The following is an 18825-nucleotide window of genomic DNA, read 5'->3' as shown; positions in this document are numbered from 1 at the left end:
AAAAAGTACCCCTAGACACCCTAAGCCGGCATACATGGCTAGATTGGTAGCAAAGAGTTTTAAGTAGGAGCATGGTGTTGACTTTGATGAGATCTTCTCTCCTATGGTTAAGATGACCACTATATGCTTAGTCTTGGCTTTGATTGCACAGCTTGACTTGGACTTGTACTGGATGGATGTCAAGACGGCTTTGACTTGGACTTGTACCAAATGGATGTCAAGATGACTTTCTTACATGGAGACTTGCATGATGAGATTTACATGGAGCAGTCTAAGGGCTTTGCAGAGCCTAGCAAGGAGCACCTAGTATGCAGGTTGAAGAAAAATATTTATGGCTTAAAGCAAGCACCTAGGGAATGGTACCATAAGTTCGATGCTTTTATGTAGTCACAGGGCTACAATCGTAGTGCTATGGATCCGTGTTTGTACATGAAGAAATCCTATGATAGATATTTGCTTATTTTGGTACTCTATGTGGATGACATGCTACTAGCAGGGGAAGCTCATGATGAGCAAGATGCTCTTAAGGCTCAATTCAATAAGAACTTTGAGATGAAGGATCTAAGGCAGGCCTCTCACATACTTGGTATGCACATTAGATGCGACAAGTATCAGGGACTCCTCTACTTGTCATAGAGGGAGTACATTCATAAAGTCCTTGAGGACTTCCGTATGCGAGATGTGAAGCCTATTGGCTGTCCATTACCTTCTTATCTGAAGAGAGACTGTGTAAGAGAAGCATATGAATAGGGGCTCTTAGAAGAAACTTTGTGTGAATAGGAGCTCAAATAATATTAAGGTTATTACCCTTAATAAAAAGTATAAGCTCCAAGTTTTATTAAAGAAAAACAATGAGCACCAAATTTACTATGTTGATTGGCGTGATGGTTTCCAATGATTTATGTGATGCAGTTGTCGGTCTTCCACATTGTGGAATCTAGATGCCATGGATTGCACCATTCTGATTTGATAGTCGTTAATGTTGAGCTACAAGATTGATAGTCATAAATCTCACTAGAGCTTCTATGCTTACTCCTCCTGTTGAGTTGTTGCCTTCTTCTATCCTGAGTAGGTGCTGAATGAACTCTTTGGTGACTTTGATCTAGTTGCTTGTGACCATTGGGAGCTTCTAAGGTCTTTAAAAATCTTAATGAAGAATATCTCTCTTAATAAGTGAGTAGATGATAAAAGAAGGGGAGAGGTATTAAAAAAATAGGAGAGAGTAGGTGGGGTTAGGTAGAAAGGAGATTAATGGGCCCACTAGTGGAAGTAGATGAAAAAGATAAGAAGAGAGGATAGCTCAAAATCCCAAAGATGACAAGTAGATGAAGAAGATAAGATTAGGAAGAATGATTATAGAGGCTAACTAATACCTAAACATGTACTAAGTTACACAAGCCTAGGGCCATGTGCTCTAATACGAGGTTGGAATTTTGGTGCATCCACACATGATCATGTTCTCAAGGACATAGCTACGACAGATGATACCTTCAAGTGCTCATGGTTGTGTATGTGAGAGAATGTGTATGTGGAGAGAAAAAAGAGAGAGGAAGACACAAGATAGCTACAAAGTAGAAATATATTCATGTCCAAAGTTGTCTGTTGCAATGAGAATGAGCCTCTTATATAGATTGAGGCAAGTGGCTTACTTACATCGTTAGTGATATTAGCATCACATGAGTGTCCTCATATGTGTGAAATAATATCCTCTCTCATGGGTCCAATACATCTCTCTTTTCCACCAAATAAGGGAGCATTCCTAGGATCCTATTTCCAACAAACCATTGGATGAGTGATGACTTTTATGATGCCATTCCTTTTGATCCGAGTGGATCTTTTGGATGATTCATCATATCACAAAACAGGGTATAGCTTGATGTAATAATTTTTTATGCTAAAAATAATTGGCCTATGTTTATTCGAGTTTGATTTTTATGTCATGGATGGTTACCTTTTTATGTCTATTCTATGTTTATACCTTGTATGCCTCAATCAAACATCTCCATCCAAAATCATGGCTAATTTCCTACATCTACCATGTTCAAGACAGCATGCAAGTCACTTATAATTTCCAGATCCAAATGACATTTCTTACTTGATGAAATTTCTCTAGACTTGAAGAGTACCTTTAGCATTACTTTTTCTTTATTAAGTTCTTCTCCATATGCTCGTCCTTGTAATATTTTTAATTTTCAATTTTAAGAACAAAACTTATCCATATGGGGATGGATTGTAATGGAGGAAATTTTGACATTGTAATGGAGTAAAAGCATGAGATAATTAGGAAGTATAAAAGGTTGGAGATATAAATGTGAATCACCAATTTTTTCAACTCAATAGCCTTGAGAATTGAAATTTGATAAGGCCTCTTTGTTATTAGATCTACTCATAACCATTGGCAAAACCTAGCCACTTGCTCAGAGGTATCCATGGCAGGGCATATATCTTAACCGTTATAAACCGAGAGTAGTAAGCTTCCAAACTCATCTCTACCTAGTGAATGGTGAAGAATTCATTCATTTTCAAGGTGTGGTAAGAAGGTTAGACTGGTCTTTTGTGCATGACTTCTTTCAATTGATCCAAGGGGGTCTCAATACCACTATTTCTACCATAGTTGTACTTTTCTTATCAATTTTGGCTTAGCTACCATAACTTGACTTGGGACATTAGTCCTTTCTACGTGAAAGTATTCTTTCATGGTTTCAATCCATACCTCGATATTGGTTTCAATATCTTTACCCTTGCTATCAAACTCAAGCGGCTTTGCTAGTTTGAGAAGGAACTTCTTTTGAATTTTGGTGGTAGTAGTAATAGGAATGACACCATGAATTTCATTACCTGGGTCGACACTGACACTAAGAGACGAATTGCAACAAACTAGTTTGATACAAGTTATAAAGATTTTCATATAGAAATTTTCCTCATTTTAACACGTCTTAAAGAAACATCAATTCTTTTCACAAGGAGAAAGAAAATGATACATCTTTTATTTAAATCTTTAATAGCCAAAGAAGTATTACATCATGATAGGGATTCTTTTACCAAAAATATTTACTTTTATCAAAATTTAATTTTGTCTCAATGTAAGCTAGCCTTTTTAGGTTATTCGTTGAGATTAGTCCCATGAATGAAGGGCGGATTGGTACATGGTGTGGAGAACTAAAAAATCATGCCATGGTTCATTTTGAATCTATATTGCATCAAGGTAAGTTAATTTGAATCATAAATTTTTAAAGGTGATTGGAATATCTATCAAGGCCAATACATCTATGACCAAGTAATTAACATCCTCCCTCTTGACAGTATAGCACATTTTAGTAGACTCAAGTGAAATAAGTATCATTAAGGGATTTCCATAGTAGCCTAGTCAGTACATCATATTCCCAAAGTTCATGAGAAGCCTCTATTGTATAAAGAAATCTTTATCATTAGCCTCCATTGTATAAAGAAATCTCAAAGCCCATGAGAAGGCTCTATTGTATAAAGAAATCTCCATCACCAGCTTCCATGACTAAGTTTCCAATCTGTGTTTTAAATATCCCTTCTCAAGCAACAAACAATGTAAAGGTATGAATAATCACATGTAAAGTCAATAAAATTCTTTAGGTACACCAACCTCTAGTCTATTTGTCTGATCAATAAGAAAAGAAAGTTTTTCTTAAGAAAGTAAAGCCTATTGAGTTCAATGTCAAGGTCCTAGAATTGAAATCAAGGTTAAGGCTTGGATTAAGCAAACTAAGAACTGCTTTTTTGCTTGACTAGGATGAGTGTAGCCAGCCAAAAGCTATGATTGCCAAACTCCATCTTATAGGAGAAGTTTGTCTCTTATGGAAACAATGGTGCTATGACAAGGCCATCACATGGAGACCTCCCAACCACTACAAGGGAATGGGGCAATAGCGATGCCGATTAGCGACGGTGGATATCGGCGTCGCTATTGGCGTCGCAATTGGCGCGCTATTTGTGTCGCATTTGCGACGCAAATAGCGACGCATATAGCGATGCCAATTGCGACGCCGCAAGGAAAAAAAGCGCGGCAAAAACCAGAGCGTCGTTTTCATTTTCTTTTCTTCGCCTTTTGAGAGCGAGAGCGAGGGAGAGAGCGAGGGAGAGAGCCAAGGCTTTGTGAGAGAAGAGGAGAAAGAGACTTGCTGCCGCCGCCGCCACCGCCACCGCCACCATCGTTGTTCGCGAAGGAGAGGAGAAGCCCTCGTTGCAAAGAGAAGCTGCCCATGCTCGCCATATCTCATTGGTGAGTCTCCCTCTCTCTTTCTTTTACTTGTTGAAGGTTTAAATCGTTCTCTTTTGTTTGTTTAGGAGAGAAAAAGAAAGAGAAGGAGAGGGAGAGGGAGAGAGAGGGAGAGAAAGAGAGGGAGAGGGAGAGAAAGAGAGTGAGAGTGCATTCTCTCTCTCTCCCTCCCTTTTGCTTGTTTAATGTTTAAATTACTTTCTTCTTTGCTTGTTTAGGAGAGGAAACGAGAGAGTAAGAGAGAAAGAGAGGGAGAGGGAGAGGGAGAGGGAAAGAAAGAGAAAGAAAGAGAAAGAGAAATAGAGGGAGAGGGAGAGGGAGGGGGAGGAAATAGGAGAGGGAGAGAAAGAGAAAGAGAGGGAGAAGGAGGGAGAGTGCATTCTCTCTCTCCCTCCCTCTCCCTTTTGCTTGTTTAATGTTTGAATCACTTTATTTTTTTCTTGTTTAGGAGAGGAAATGAGAGAGAAAGAGAGTGAGAGGGAGAGGAAGGGGAAGGAAATGAGAGAGGGATAGAAAGAGAAAGAGAGGGAGAGTGCATTGTATCTCTCCCTCTCCCTTTTGCTTGGAGGATGTTTAAATCACTTTATTTTTTGCTTGTTTAGGAAATGAGAGAGAAAGAGAGATAGAGAGGGAGAGGGAGAAAGAGAGGGAGAGGGAGAGGGAGAGGGAGGGGGAGGGGAAGGAAATGAGAGAGGGAGAGAAAGAGGGAGGGGGAGGGAGAGGGAGTGAGGGAGAGGGAGAGGGAGAAAGAGGGAGAAAGAGGGAGGGAGAGGGAGAGGGAGGAGGAGGGAGGAAATGAGAGAGGGAGAGAAAGAGAACGAGAGGGTGAGGGAGAGGGTGAGAGAAAGAGAGGAAGAGAGGGAGAGGGAGAGGGAAGGGAAGGAAATTTAAGATAATATACGTATTCATAATGGTATGCAATGTGCTTTGCATACGGCCACGTACTTCATCAAAATGAACCCAAAATTATTGTTATAGAAGAAGAAACCCTTAAATTGAGTATAGGATAATTTCTCTCAGGTCTTATGACTATGAGTAGAATTGATTGAAATAAATTTTATTACTATAGTTATAAAATTTCATAGATGGCGCGCATTAATTTTAAAATGGATTACTTATACTCAAAGCCGAGATATAACAAAAAAATATCTACTGGGACAAAAAAATCGTTGAGCATGATACAAGGCCGAGATATAACATCGGAAAATCCCTCGACTACTATATACAATGCAAGGTTTATGGTCAACTTGCAACTTGACGTACATCTCCATAAAGCTATCCATTTAAGCCTCGTTTGTTGTAATGTAGATAAGATGGCAAACGAAGAAGGTCCTATTGTTCAAGACCGCGAGTCGTATCTTAATCAGCGTGTCCCATGTCCTTGCTCTCAATGCAAGTTGGCAATTAGACGAAAACACCGATTGTCTATAGAACACGTACGACGATTTGGCGAGTTTCAATCTGAGATCATTGATCAGGCGATTGCAGATTTTTCAGCAAACGGTAATTTGAAGTTAGGATTTTTCATGCATTGTACTCTCAAGCTAATTGAAAACCATACACAATAAGATTGGGTCTTGTTGGCAAATTTTGTATCCAGGGGGGTGATGTCTCGACCCAAGGGGGAGTGCACCCTTTGCGGCCAATTAGAAGAGTTCGTGGACGTGCAATGGATGGATGGCAAGAGCCAATCGACCACTCGCAAGGCCCATCTATATCGTCAATGCCAGAGGAGACAGGCAACCTTCCTGACTTGCCTACAATCTTGGAGCCTGAGATGGAGGCAATGATCGATGCATTGATTCCCATGGATGTTGAGACATCTGACCCGCTTAGAGAGGAAGCATCCATACCATTATATGATGGGTGCCGAGTATCTCGGTTGAAGACATTGCTTGCACTCTTAAGTGTACAAGCAAAATACGGTTGGAGCGATATGAGTGTGACTGAGTTATTCAGGTACCTTGCACACAAACTTCATTGTTTTTTTTTTAAACAGTATTATTGCAAACATGGATGGATTTTTCAAGGTGTTTTATGATTTTTTCAGGTTATTGAAATATCATATATTGCCACCTGCAAACACCATGCCTGAGTCTCGTGATGATGCACGACATGTTTTACGGAAGCTTGGCATGGACTACAATAACATCCATGCATGTATCAACGACTGCATATTGTTTCGAGATGAATACGAGACTATGGAGACATGTCCAAAGTGTGGTGCTCACAGGTATCGACAGGACTTGCAAGGGCAGACCATCCCTCAAAAAGTCCTCAGACACTTTTCGCTCATCCCCCGCATAAACCACATGTTTCGCACGTCTGCCATGGCAAGCTTGACAACGTGGCACGTGCAAAATAGGTCTACGGATGGAGTGCAACGAATATCAGCAGATTCGCGCACATGGAGCCAAGGAATCTTCGGCTCGGTCTCGCCATGGATGGTGTGAACCCATTCGGTCTGCGCTCGACTTCTTACAGTGTGTGGCCTATAGTGCTTGTCAACTACAACATTCCTCCATGGTTTTCTACGAAGAAAGGACATCTCATCCTTAGCTTGCTCGTCCCAAGCCGCTACAAAGTAAAAAATATGGACGTGTATCTTCGTCCATTAGTCGATGAGCTTAAGATTTTGTGGGAGGAGGGGGTCACGGTGCAAGATATGAGCAGGCGCGATGGTCGGCGGTCTGCCAACATTCGAGCCATTCTCATGTGGACGATGCATGACTTTCCGGGATTGGGAGAGTGCTCAGGTGAGCAGACCTTTGTTCACGCCGGTAATATCTATATTTTATTTCATTCAATCAAGTATTCACTAGGTCGTGGATCGCCTTGCAGGTCTCGTTACCTCAGGTTATCATGCATGTCCATTGTGTGGGCCACAGTTAGACTCCCGAAGGTCACGAACCATGAAGAAGATGGTATATCAAGGACACGCCGCTTTCTTGCCGGAGGATCATGAACTCAGGGAAGGTTTTCTTGGACGACCTCCAGCACGTATGAACGCTGCAAGCTGGTACGAGCTGAAAATGGTAAACCCGAAATCACATCCAAATGGAATGCGACGGTTCTCAGTTTTCTACGAGTTGCCATATTGGACCCACTTACAGGTCAACCACTTGTTGGATCCCATGCATATTTTCAAAAATGTGGGCAGCTTGCTATGGGACCACATCACAGGAAAGAGAGACACTATAGGGTCACGAATGGATTTAAAGGAGGTAGGTAAGATGGAGGTGCTTTGGCCGCAGTCGAGTGTTGAAGGGGGAGTGCTGCTTCCTCGCGCTCCCTGGGTTTTGTCTACCAAAGAAGAGCGCATTGTGAAGCAAGTAATCAAGTCTATCCGCACTCCGATGGGTATGATGCGTTCTCTCATGTCCGCATTTTCTAAAGATGACCAAATGTCTGGGCTAAAATCCCATGATTGGCATAAGATATGTTAGGTTTGTGAACAGAATGGATTTTAATTAGCGTGGACATTTTGAAATTGGAAAACTGACCATTATTCTTAATGCTTTCTCATTTGTGGCAGTTTGTCCTACCGATCGCGATCGCGGGATGCCTAACTCCAGAAATTCGCGGGGCCATTTACAAGCTGTCGACTTTGGTGCAATGGATCTCACAGAAAGAGATTAATGGTTTATATCACAATGGTTTGAAGACGGTTTGTAAGTGTTTGTGAACAGGTAATCTTCTATCCAAATCCCCGACAACCTCGATGGTGGTATGTTATACCTTCAACTCCTCGAGGTGCGAGAGTATACGATCAAAGCGATGTTCCAGGCATAGATGAAGAAAATATGCAAATAGAGGGATCGAAATTACAAGGGGTGGAGGCCACCGCAAGCTTGGAGCCCGCATCGGCTAACAATGATGGAAATACAGAAGTTGTAGAATTTTTTGAGAATGAGGCAGACTCGTTCTTTTGTGGTGACATGTCTATCGACCTTCCAGTGTATGCAGAGTTGTGTCAGGAGATTAACATGGGACCATAGAATACTTCATTCTTGGAGAATTGTATTACTCAATTCGTTGTTTAGATCTTCCATAAAGGTAGATAAGATATGCATTTTAAGAGGGATTTTTCAAAAATGATTTATATTAATGTGCTTTGTATAGTTTAAATTGATTATTCTAACATTATTTTTTATCTGTGCAGGTATCGACATTTTCAGGATGAGTCGAGGGATGAGCGATGAGGAGTTTTAGGAGATGATGGCACGTATGTCTCCAGATCAGCTCGCGAGATTCAGAGAGATAGCAGATCAGGAGCTGTCTCGTTCTTCGTCAGGGCGCTCTGCTAGATCAGCTTCAGTGTGATCAGATACTTCAGCTTCGAGCAGACGATCTTGACGCGTGCGACTTGGGCCAGAGAGAGGGACTGCGACTGCAGGAGGATCAGGGGGGTGCTGCTGTGGAGACACGGACGCGGTGTCTCTGTCTCGTCGTTCAGCTGGAGCTCGGTCACCTCCAGGATTTGTCACACCTGTGGGGACGTCCACTCCAGTTACTCCGGCTTTTGCGCAGCCGTCGGCAGATGTCACGCCTTTTGGTGGCACTCCTTTTGGTGGCACCCCCTCTGGTGGCACTCCTTTTGGTGGCACCCCCTCTGGTGGCACCCCTTTGAGTGGCACTCCGGGAGAGGGTACCCCCGTCGGTACACCGGATGTTCAGGGGTCTCCTGGATATGCCCAGGAGCGTGGACGGAGATGGGAGAGGGCCCATACGAGGCACACTCCTAGGGATTATGGATACCTAGTGGATGGCAGGTCAGGAGCCATCATCATGAATGATGAGGGGAGGAGGGTGATGGCTCGCATGAGGGAGTTGTGCCAACAAGTTTTTCGGCACAACGTCTGGGATCATTGGAGGAACATACCGGAGGGGAGCAAGGAGTACATAGTAGCATCCTTGCACGAGGAGTTCCCGGTGCCAGCCGCAGTGGATAGATTCTCTACGGGCTGGATGATGGATTGCATGTGTGCATACATGTCACATAGACGATCCGACGCACGCAAGGCAATCAAGAGTGGGGCTCCAAAGCCCGAGTGGTTAGATGCAGACGACTGGCGCCGACTGAGGGAGGAGGCTACAAATTCGCCAGGACGTTGGAGTCAGCAGCGGGAGGCGGCGAGGGCACGAATCGAGGCCGGATCGGTACATCATCTTGGGAGTGGCGGCCACAGGACATATTTGGAGGACTTTGTAAGTTTCTCTTTTGTTTTGCTTATTTGTTTTTTTGAGATATTATTTGTACTGACAATCATGTTTCTAACAGTTAGCATTTTGTTTTCTTTGCAGCACTCCATTACAAATCGCGATCCGCAAGGCCTTGAGACTCGATATGCAGAGAGGCACGATCTCAGATCATTGATCGACCGATTGTACAGACGCGGCGGCCCAATAAGTCACTCATCTTTCTTGTCCGTAGTTACCATGAGATATTTGAATGCATTATTGTATGGTGGATTGATATATTGTTTCTTTTTCTGCAGAATCCGTTTGATGCTCCTTTACAGCGGGAAGAGCTTTCGGGGGACGACGATTTGTAGCTCGCCCTTGGATCCTTAGCGCTCACATACCTTTAGTTTTTAGTCGCCCGATCTATGTAGACATTTTCTATGTATTAGTGATATTGTTTTATGATTGTACCAATCGCATTTTATGCGATATCATGTATTTATTTCATCGATCAGTTTTATGATTTCAGTATACATTCTTTTTGTTTGCAAACGCGTTGTATGCAGCAGTGCAGAAACTATTTTGTATGGCTCTCATACAGCACACAGTGCTGGCCACAAAATTATTTTTTTCTCTATTACCGTCGCTATTTGCGTCTCAAATTTACTGCACGCGTCGCTATTGTCGTCGCTATCAGCGTCGCAAATTTGTAACCGTCGCTATATGCGTCGCATTTGCGACCTAAATAGCGACGCATATAGCGACGTATATAGCGACGATTCTATGGCGTCGTCAATAACGACGCTTTTTGCGACGATGGGGGCAAATTTTGTTGTTTGTATTTTCGTCGCTTTAAACGTCGCTATAAGGTCTATATCTTGTAGTGAATCTAGAAACAAATCAAATGAGGGAATGAGAAATCTGATTTTTAGTCTTTCTCTCTTCTCTCTCCTCTTGCTGTTGTTCGTATGCATCACTTCAAGAGAGAAGGGGGTGGGGTGCAATGAAGAATCCGGAGCAAATGATGTTTCTTGAGTAGTAGAGATTGTGGATCGGGCCAAGAGAGGTGTTAATAGCAAAGAAGAAGCATCAGTGGTCTCCCGACCATGACATATGAGCCTTAAACCCACGGGTTCCTATGCATAAGTGATCGTTCCTTTTGTTTTATGGAAAATGGTTGAAGAAAGTGCTTGATTTTGATTGTTCATGGATTTTCATGTTGCATTCTCTCTGAAATGTTAAAGTAAATTAGAAAATTTAATGATACAATAATTTCTTGCAAAACAAAAAAACCCACAAGTTGTGGTTTTTTAAAAAATAATGAAATTTGGGGTTTTGTGGAGTGTTTTGGGTTCGTATGGGATCAAAATGGTGGCAGTCCAAGGAAGATACCTCTCCCACCTTACCAAATCTAAAAGATGGATGAGTTTTTCAATTTGAGGCAAGAAGCGTTGATGGTGAAAGATTACTACTCCTGATTTGTTATCCTCTTAAAACATACCCTAACAATGACGTTGATACAATAAGTAGCTCAATGTTTCCAAGTATTGAACCCATCATTAAATGGGTAGCTAAAAGCCATAAAACCATCTAACCTTGAGGATGTCTTATTGCAAACTCAGACCTTAGTACACTCACTCCCCAAACTCAACATTTAAGAAATGCTATAACCTCCAAATCAAGGCTTTCCCTATCAAAACAGAGCTAGAGTCACCTCTCAATAAGCCATCAAAATCAGGGATGTCTTAATCTTGCCAATAATGCCTACAACCACCCACTCGACACTCTTAATATCAATGCTAATTAAGAAGCCCAACCTTGGTATTTTCAATGTAGTTATCGAGACCATTTTTTAGTCCAAATGCCCCACCAAGGCAAACAATGCCAATGTAAATCCTCCTCATAACCCACTAATAAGGAGAAACTTCAACAACCATGGTTGGGGACAAGTGTTAACAATATTTTGAGGAGGCAAAGTCAAAAGTGCAAGTGTTGGATAATATTTTTGGAAGAATATTATTTTTTAGATCTTCATTGTCATATTTTTGGGAACTTGTATTATTTTCTATACTTCATGGACACATTATATTGGTGGTTGTATTATTTTGTGAGAGCCTAGCTTATTGCTCCCATACACATTGTATTATCTCCCACAATTGTATTTGTCAAACCTACAACTATTGTGTGGGTCATGCACATGGAAATATGATTAAAATAGTATAAGCTAGGCCTATTTAGGTTAAGGTACAAATATGCTTGAAGAATTAACTAGCCTAGATCCCACAAAGTGAGTAGGATGCTGAAAAGAGGGTGTAAACCCTAATTGATAGTTGTGGAAACCCTAAAACTCAAAGTGGGGTGCAAACCCTAAATTGCAAACGGTGAGCTACCCTAGAGAAGTGACTTGGCCCTAACCCTAATTTGCGTTTATATGAGGGTGGGAGGTCTTAGTTGTATTTACCATTTTGGTACATCCATGTTAGGGAAGCTTTGTCAATACAACTATTCAAGCTTTCTATTATCTTCTTCCATTCTATTATCTTGCCTCCATTGTTGAGAGTGAGTGATTGAGAGTGAGTGAAAGATTGAGAGGTGTGTTGTGCAAGGAATTGAGAATTGATGAAGACCTATGTCACCTTCTTTATTTTCTCCTTCTTTTGTATTAGTTTCTCTCGACTCATTGGGTGCTTGGTAATGAATGCAAAGAAGAAATGACATCAAATTGTATTGTGGGTCATGCAACCATCTTTAAGCCTTCATGCTTTCAAATTACCATATGGAAGATGATTTGGTGAGTTCACTTCATCTTGATGCTAGTCTTATGTTCTTGCTTTCTAGGAATAGAGAGAAGGATGTACAATCTATTAGAGTGGAATGTTGAGAGACAACATAAGAGATTCCCACAAAGCAAGTACTCTAAGATAGTAGAAGTCTATCTGATGTCATGACTATTGTGTGTTTAGCGTCATTGTAGTTCCATTCCTAGGCCAAAGGATACTGCAACTATCAAGATTCTCACACTCCTACCATGTGAAAGAATAGGAGACTTGTTTGCTTGAATGTGGATAGGATTGATGGGATATTGATAATCTATGCTTGCAATTTGCATACTCCAAAACACATGCGACTAGTTTAGGAAGGCCAAATTAGAAGAAACTAATTTGTTAAATTAAGATTGAAAAGATTGGATTTGTTAGACTAGAAGAAAAACCACAAAACTCAAACTCAAAAAAATAATAAATCTCCAAAAAAACATATAAAAATACAAAAACACAAAACACAAAAGAAGAGGTCAAATATATATATTTTTTGCTTAAACAAACCATGTGACATTATTGTGGATTGAACATATATCATGTTTGTTTGGTTATGTGTACATTGCAATGAAGACAACACAAAAATGCAAAACACAAAATGCAAAATGCACACGTTGTTACGCAAGCAGTGATCGTGAGCAACCCTCACTCACAACCCAATAACGAGACGTTAAGGAGTGTTGATTGGGGTAATTGACTTTGTCGAATGCACAACACAACTTGAAAAATTCAAATATTCGATAATACACCACAAGCCACATATAAAAACAGGTTTCATATGCATGTATTATCGAATATTCTACATGTGAAGAAATATTCGGTAATTGACTTTGTCTATCTATGTGTTGGATATGCATTGAAGAAATTGTGCCTAGTCTATCTACATGTGATCGTGCATCGTGCAAAATGCAAACAAAATTTATTGATTAATTTAATATTCCTTATCCTCACCTCTCAACTCTCATCAAAAAGATATGATATACTCCACTCCACCCATCCAAAATCTCACAATCACTCTAGAAAATGATGGTCCTTAAGATGTTGACTAGATAAGAACAACCCATCTCACAATTGGTGGCATCCTTCATGACTCTCTAACTCACCCAACCTCCCTACTCACTCAACAAGAGGCTCCTAACTTTGTGATGACCATCCCAAATATCGTGTGTGCGAGAATGTGCATGCTTAATGACAGGTGCTCTCTCATGTGTGCATACATCTCAAATTTACTACATATAGCTGCAGCGGACCTCATGTCGTGCTAGTGCTCAATGATAGTGCAATCTGTGCATAATCCCAACCCATGGCATGGAAGTATTTGATAAGAACAGGAGACGACCCCCGAGTATAGTGCATCAACAAGTGCAATGTGAAGTGCTCGTGAACCCATAATCCTCGTGATGTGCAAAAGTCTCGACAAGAAAACATACCTAGCTCCTCAATATTCAGTAGCTATTGACAAACACAAGCTTTATCCTGTATAAAAAAAATACCAAGCTCGACCAAGGCTCTCAAGTTTCACACTCAACAAATCAAACAAAATGATAGAAGCAAATCCTAGGCTAAACAAACACAAGAAATCCAACTACAAAATAACAAAACAAACTGTCACGCAAATAACTAAGCTAGCAAAAATCAAACCTAGCTACAGTTTGACTAGGGCTTTTTAGTTTTCAGAAAAAAACTTGATAAAGTAAAACACAAAACTCAAAACTTCTTACTTGAATAATCCATGAGTCAATATTGTAGATGCATCTTGCTTGTTATAGGTGATAGATTATGTATGCATTAAAGGAAGAAAATTGAGAAAAACTCAAAAAAAATACAAAACGTGAACAATCCATAGGTCAATATTGTACATGCATCTTGATTGTTATGGGTGATTGATTATGTGTGCATTAAAGGAAGAAATTGAGAAAAACTCCCCAAAAAATGCAAAACTCAAAACTCAAACTTGTCTTAATTGAACAATTTTTATGACACTAATATGGATTAAAAATACAATATGCTTATCATAGTTATTTGGTTGTTTGTACATTAAAGGGAAGTGATCAAAACTTTTTTTTAAAAGAACTCACATTGCAAGAATAAAATACATAGCCATTGTTTTCTTTGTCGTACATGCACTAGCCCTTCCACACTCCACTTCCACTCTTACCCTCACACACTATAGCTACTCTTATACTCGACCTCGGATCCACCATTTCATTCCCACACAAGGCACTCAGCTAAATCCAAGATCACTTCCACGAAATTCCCTTTCACTAAGATCACTTCCCCCAATATCACTTCCACCAAGTCCCCACAAGTTCACTTTCCACAAATTCACTTCCACCCATGACTAAATTCACTTTCACCACAAGTTCCTTTCTGCCACAAGATCACTTCCACCCTAGAATCCATCCCCACCAAGTTCACTTCCACTACAAATTCACTTCCACTAAATTCAATTCCACCACAAGATCACTTCCACCGTAGAATTTATTTCCACCAAGTTCGCTTCCACCACAAATTCACTTCCCCTAAATTCACTTCCACACAAGATCACTTCCACCCTAGAATTCATCTCCACCAAGTTCACTTTCATCGCAAGTTTAGTTCCACCAAGATCACTTCCATCACAAGCTCACTTGTTTACACACAGAGACATAGGACACATTGCAAGTCTAGGGGAGGATTCATCCAACCAAGCTACCATCAAGTGCTTAATTCCAATTATTGCAAGGGAACAATGAGTAAGAAGCTGTTGATGAAGCTACTGAGAGTATTAAGCCAAATTCAAATCATTTCAAGTTTCGTTCAATGAGTGTGCCAAGACTAAAGGGATGGAGAGGCGAAGCCAATTGTCGAGCACACAATCTCAATATAAACAAAGCTTAACTGTTGCATTGAGAATTCCAAGCTTTGAGACAATTTATTCTCCCTTGTTTTCTTTGTGCCAAAATCAAGTGAGGTTCAATTGCTTCATTGACCAAAACTTGCAAAGTGATTTGTCTTTTAGCATGGCTAATGGACCTTAGAGAGCATCACAAAACATACCTTGTTTCCAATTGTCTGTCTTGATTAGGAAGGTCCAAAGAATATTGAGAATCCCAACACATTGATATATCACAAAAAATCCACGACCACTTGTGCAAGATCACTAGGAAGCTTGACCAAAGAGAGAAAAATTTAAAGGATAGATGCTCCAAGAAACAAAGTTGAGAGATCTAAAAAGAATTTGCAAGCCTTGAGATTCAAAGAGAAGAAGCATACACATTAGACCACAAAAGAGATGTTCATAGCAAGAAGATTCAAAGATTTTTCCATTTGGTTATTGAGAGCTTGCTAATACTCTAATAACATGCATAATAGTGGGCTAGAATGAGAAGTTTAAAAGTCTTGAAAACTCATGTGTCAACTATGAGAGAAAATTCCCATCCAACTATCCATTGATATGATGACAGAACTAGTAGCACAAAGGCCATAGCCACAGCTAGCAAACTCGATGGAAATAGAAACATCCACAAAGGTTGCTGGCCTAAGACATATTGAGTGTGGTATTACTCACATGTATCATGACTGTCCAATATGCAAAGCTTCTAGTGGCACCCTAACTAGGTTTCCCCAACCTAACATTCAAAAGGTCAAAGCTACAAACATTAACCTAGAATATGAGGAGCTAATACCTCTAGCATACCTCCAGCATACCTTAGGGTCAAATTAACCAATAAATAAGAGTTTTTCATTGATGCTCTCATAGAAGAAGATTCGTATTAGAAAATATTTTCTTATGATGTATGAACTATGATTGGACAACTTGAACTCGTTCTAACAAACACAACTATCATACCTTATGGAGGATCACCATATTCTCTCCTAGGAGGATGCAAAATTTTATTGAATATTGAGACTAAAAGCATTCCATCATTTTCAGTGTGCTTCCAAATCGAGAAGATATGGGCGAGGAATTTTTACTTGGAAGACCTTTCAAGCATGTAACCAAAAGCAATGTCGATTGCTTGGGGGGTTCACTATATATATATTCTCTATATAACATGTGTTCATGGCCTATTTATAAATATCCTAATCTATTAATTTTTCTTTAATAAAACACAACCCTTTTCTATTCTGGTGCACAGATCGGATGCCGTATGCTTGCGTACTGAATGCTAGAAGGTCCCCAAGAACAAAAGAACTCTACTTTTTGCACAAAAATCAAGGTAAAAAGCATGCACGACATGAACAAGAGACCAATTGGGTGCAATCTCCCCCCATGCCTTGTGTGAGCGCTCCACAAAGCATATATTTTTTTTATTAATCATCTTCAAGCTCAAATAATAGCCCAAATTACAAAATAGCAAGCTTTTAGCTTTTGAGTTTGCTTTAGCACAAAATAGGAATAAAGCTAATGGGCGGTGCCCAAAGAGTCTGGCATACCCAATACAATGTCCAAATACAAATAACATAATGGTGCACCCATGCACATAAAAAATAATAAATAAATATCCAACGCCTCAATAAATAGGCGCGACAAAATATAGGCGCTATGCCTAAGGTATGCGCCCATCAAAATATAAATGATAAGTCAAATACTCGCTATCCTCCAATGCTTTCCTCCGCTACTGCTGCTATCTCTACACATCAACTGAAGCATTCACAATCGTTAGTAAAATAATACAATTAAACCGACAAAAGTGAATACCTAGCAGTCTTCAGCTACATAAATAAATCAACTGGTTAGAAATCAATCCTAACCTTAATTTATTACGAGTGCACACTCTAAACTCATAAACGTTTATTAATTTAATATGCATTTTGCGGAATCACCCGCTATGGAATCACCCATGTACACACTAAATTAATGAAACGCCCGAAAAGGATAGGCGTCCCCATCAACTTCTCGCACAAAGAATCCACTTTGTGTATGAGCCCCGGTCATCAAAGTTTACGGAATCCACCGTAAAACCTCACGGAATCCACCGTGAAATATGCCTCCTGGCATCATACCCCCGCGGTGGGATAGCAATTGACCTCAATTGCTATTAGCTCAATGTGGAGCTAACAGAGTGGGGAAAGCATTTAAGTCTCTAGCATGAATCCATTGGGCTTCTTCTACAGGATGGTTCTTAAATTTAACTAGATATCTAGAATATCTTCGGCCAGTTCTAGTGGTTAGAAAGTCAGTGTCTATGATAGCTTCAGGTTCAAGTAGTTCAGCCTCTTCCTCTAACAAAGGTGGGTTTTCATAAACAGGGTGTACATGTAATTGGCCTCTAAAGGGTCGTAATAAACTAATATGAAATGTGTTGTGAATTTTCCAGTGAGGTGGTAATTCTAACTTGAATGCATTGTCATTAATTTTGTGAATGATCTTAAATGGTCCATAGAATCTAGGGGCTAATTTGACAACTGGATGTCTATCTACACTTTGTAATTTACGTTTTTCTATTCTCAACCAAACATAGTCATCAACTTTAAAATTCATTGCTTGTCTTTTCTTATTGGCTTGTTTGGTATATGATTGCTGGGCTTTGGCAATCATATCTTTAACCTCATAAAAAATAGTAGTGTGCATAGTAGCAATATCATCAGCACTCTGAATTCTATTTGATAAAGATGCAATAGGTGTAGACAATCTATAACCATAAATCACTTCAAACGGTGCTTTCTTTGTAGATGTGTGTGGTGTATTGTTATATGCAAACTGCAGTAAATGCAAATGTGTATCCCATGTCTGTGGTTTAGAAATAGTATAAGCACGTAAAAGATCTAGTGTAGTACTATTAGTAGCTTCTGTTTGTCCATTAGTTTCAGGATGAAATGCAGATGAGAAATCAATTTTTGTGCCTAGGTTAGCAAACAAAGTAATCCAAAAGTTGTTACAAAATCTAGAATTACGATCAGAAATAATAACTTTTGGTAATCTATGGTTAGTAAAAAAAGTTTTCAAAAACAATTATGATGCTTGTGATGCTGTTAAAGTTTTCTTACATGGAATGAAATATGCTTTTTTACTAAACCTATCTACTACTGTCCAAATCATATCATGGTTAGATTTAGTATTAGGTAAACCAGTAATAAAATCCATAAAAATTTGTTCCCATGGTCTTGACAGAATAGATAAAGACATAAGTAATCCATACTATTTACCATGATGTCTCTTAACTCTTTGACAAATCAAACATTCAGAAACAAAGTTAGATACATCAGTGTCCATATATGGCTAATAAAAATATTCAGTTAATGTACGTAAAGTAGATATGATACCTCTATGACTTTGATGTGGAGGATAATGAATCTCATTCAAAACAAAAGATCTGAATGGAATTGTAACACATAATCTCTTTTCATAAAACATGAATCCATCATTATAAGATAGTGAATCAATAGGAATCAAGTTATTTTGAACTAATTTATTCCAATCAGCATGAAAAGTAATGTCCTGATGATAAGTATCTTTCAGAGGAGTTAAAGAATCAAATGATATAACAGAAATGTTATGAATGGTAGGTCTTCTACTTAATGCATCGGCCACTACATTTTCTTTACCGGGTTGATATTGAATGATAGGATGAAAACTCTGAATAAAGGCTG

This window comes from Lygodium microphyllum, chromosome 12 (genome assembly GCF_053477565.2).
Source record: "Lygodium microphyllum isolate KBCC chromosome 12, Lygodium_microphyllum_v1.1.10, whole genome shotgun sequence".
Classification (NCBI taxonomy): Eukaryota; Viridiplantae; Streptophyta; class Polypodiopsida; order Schizaeales; family Lygodiaceae; genus Lygodium; species Lygodium microphyllum.
This window is presented reverse-complemented; position numbering follows the sequence as displayed.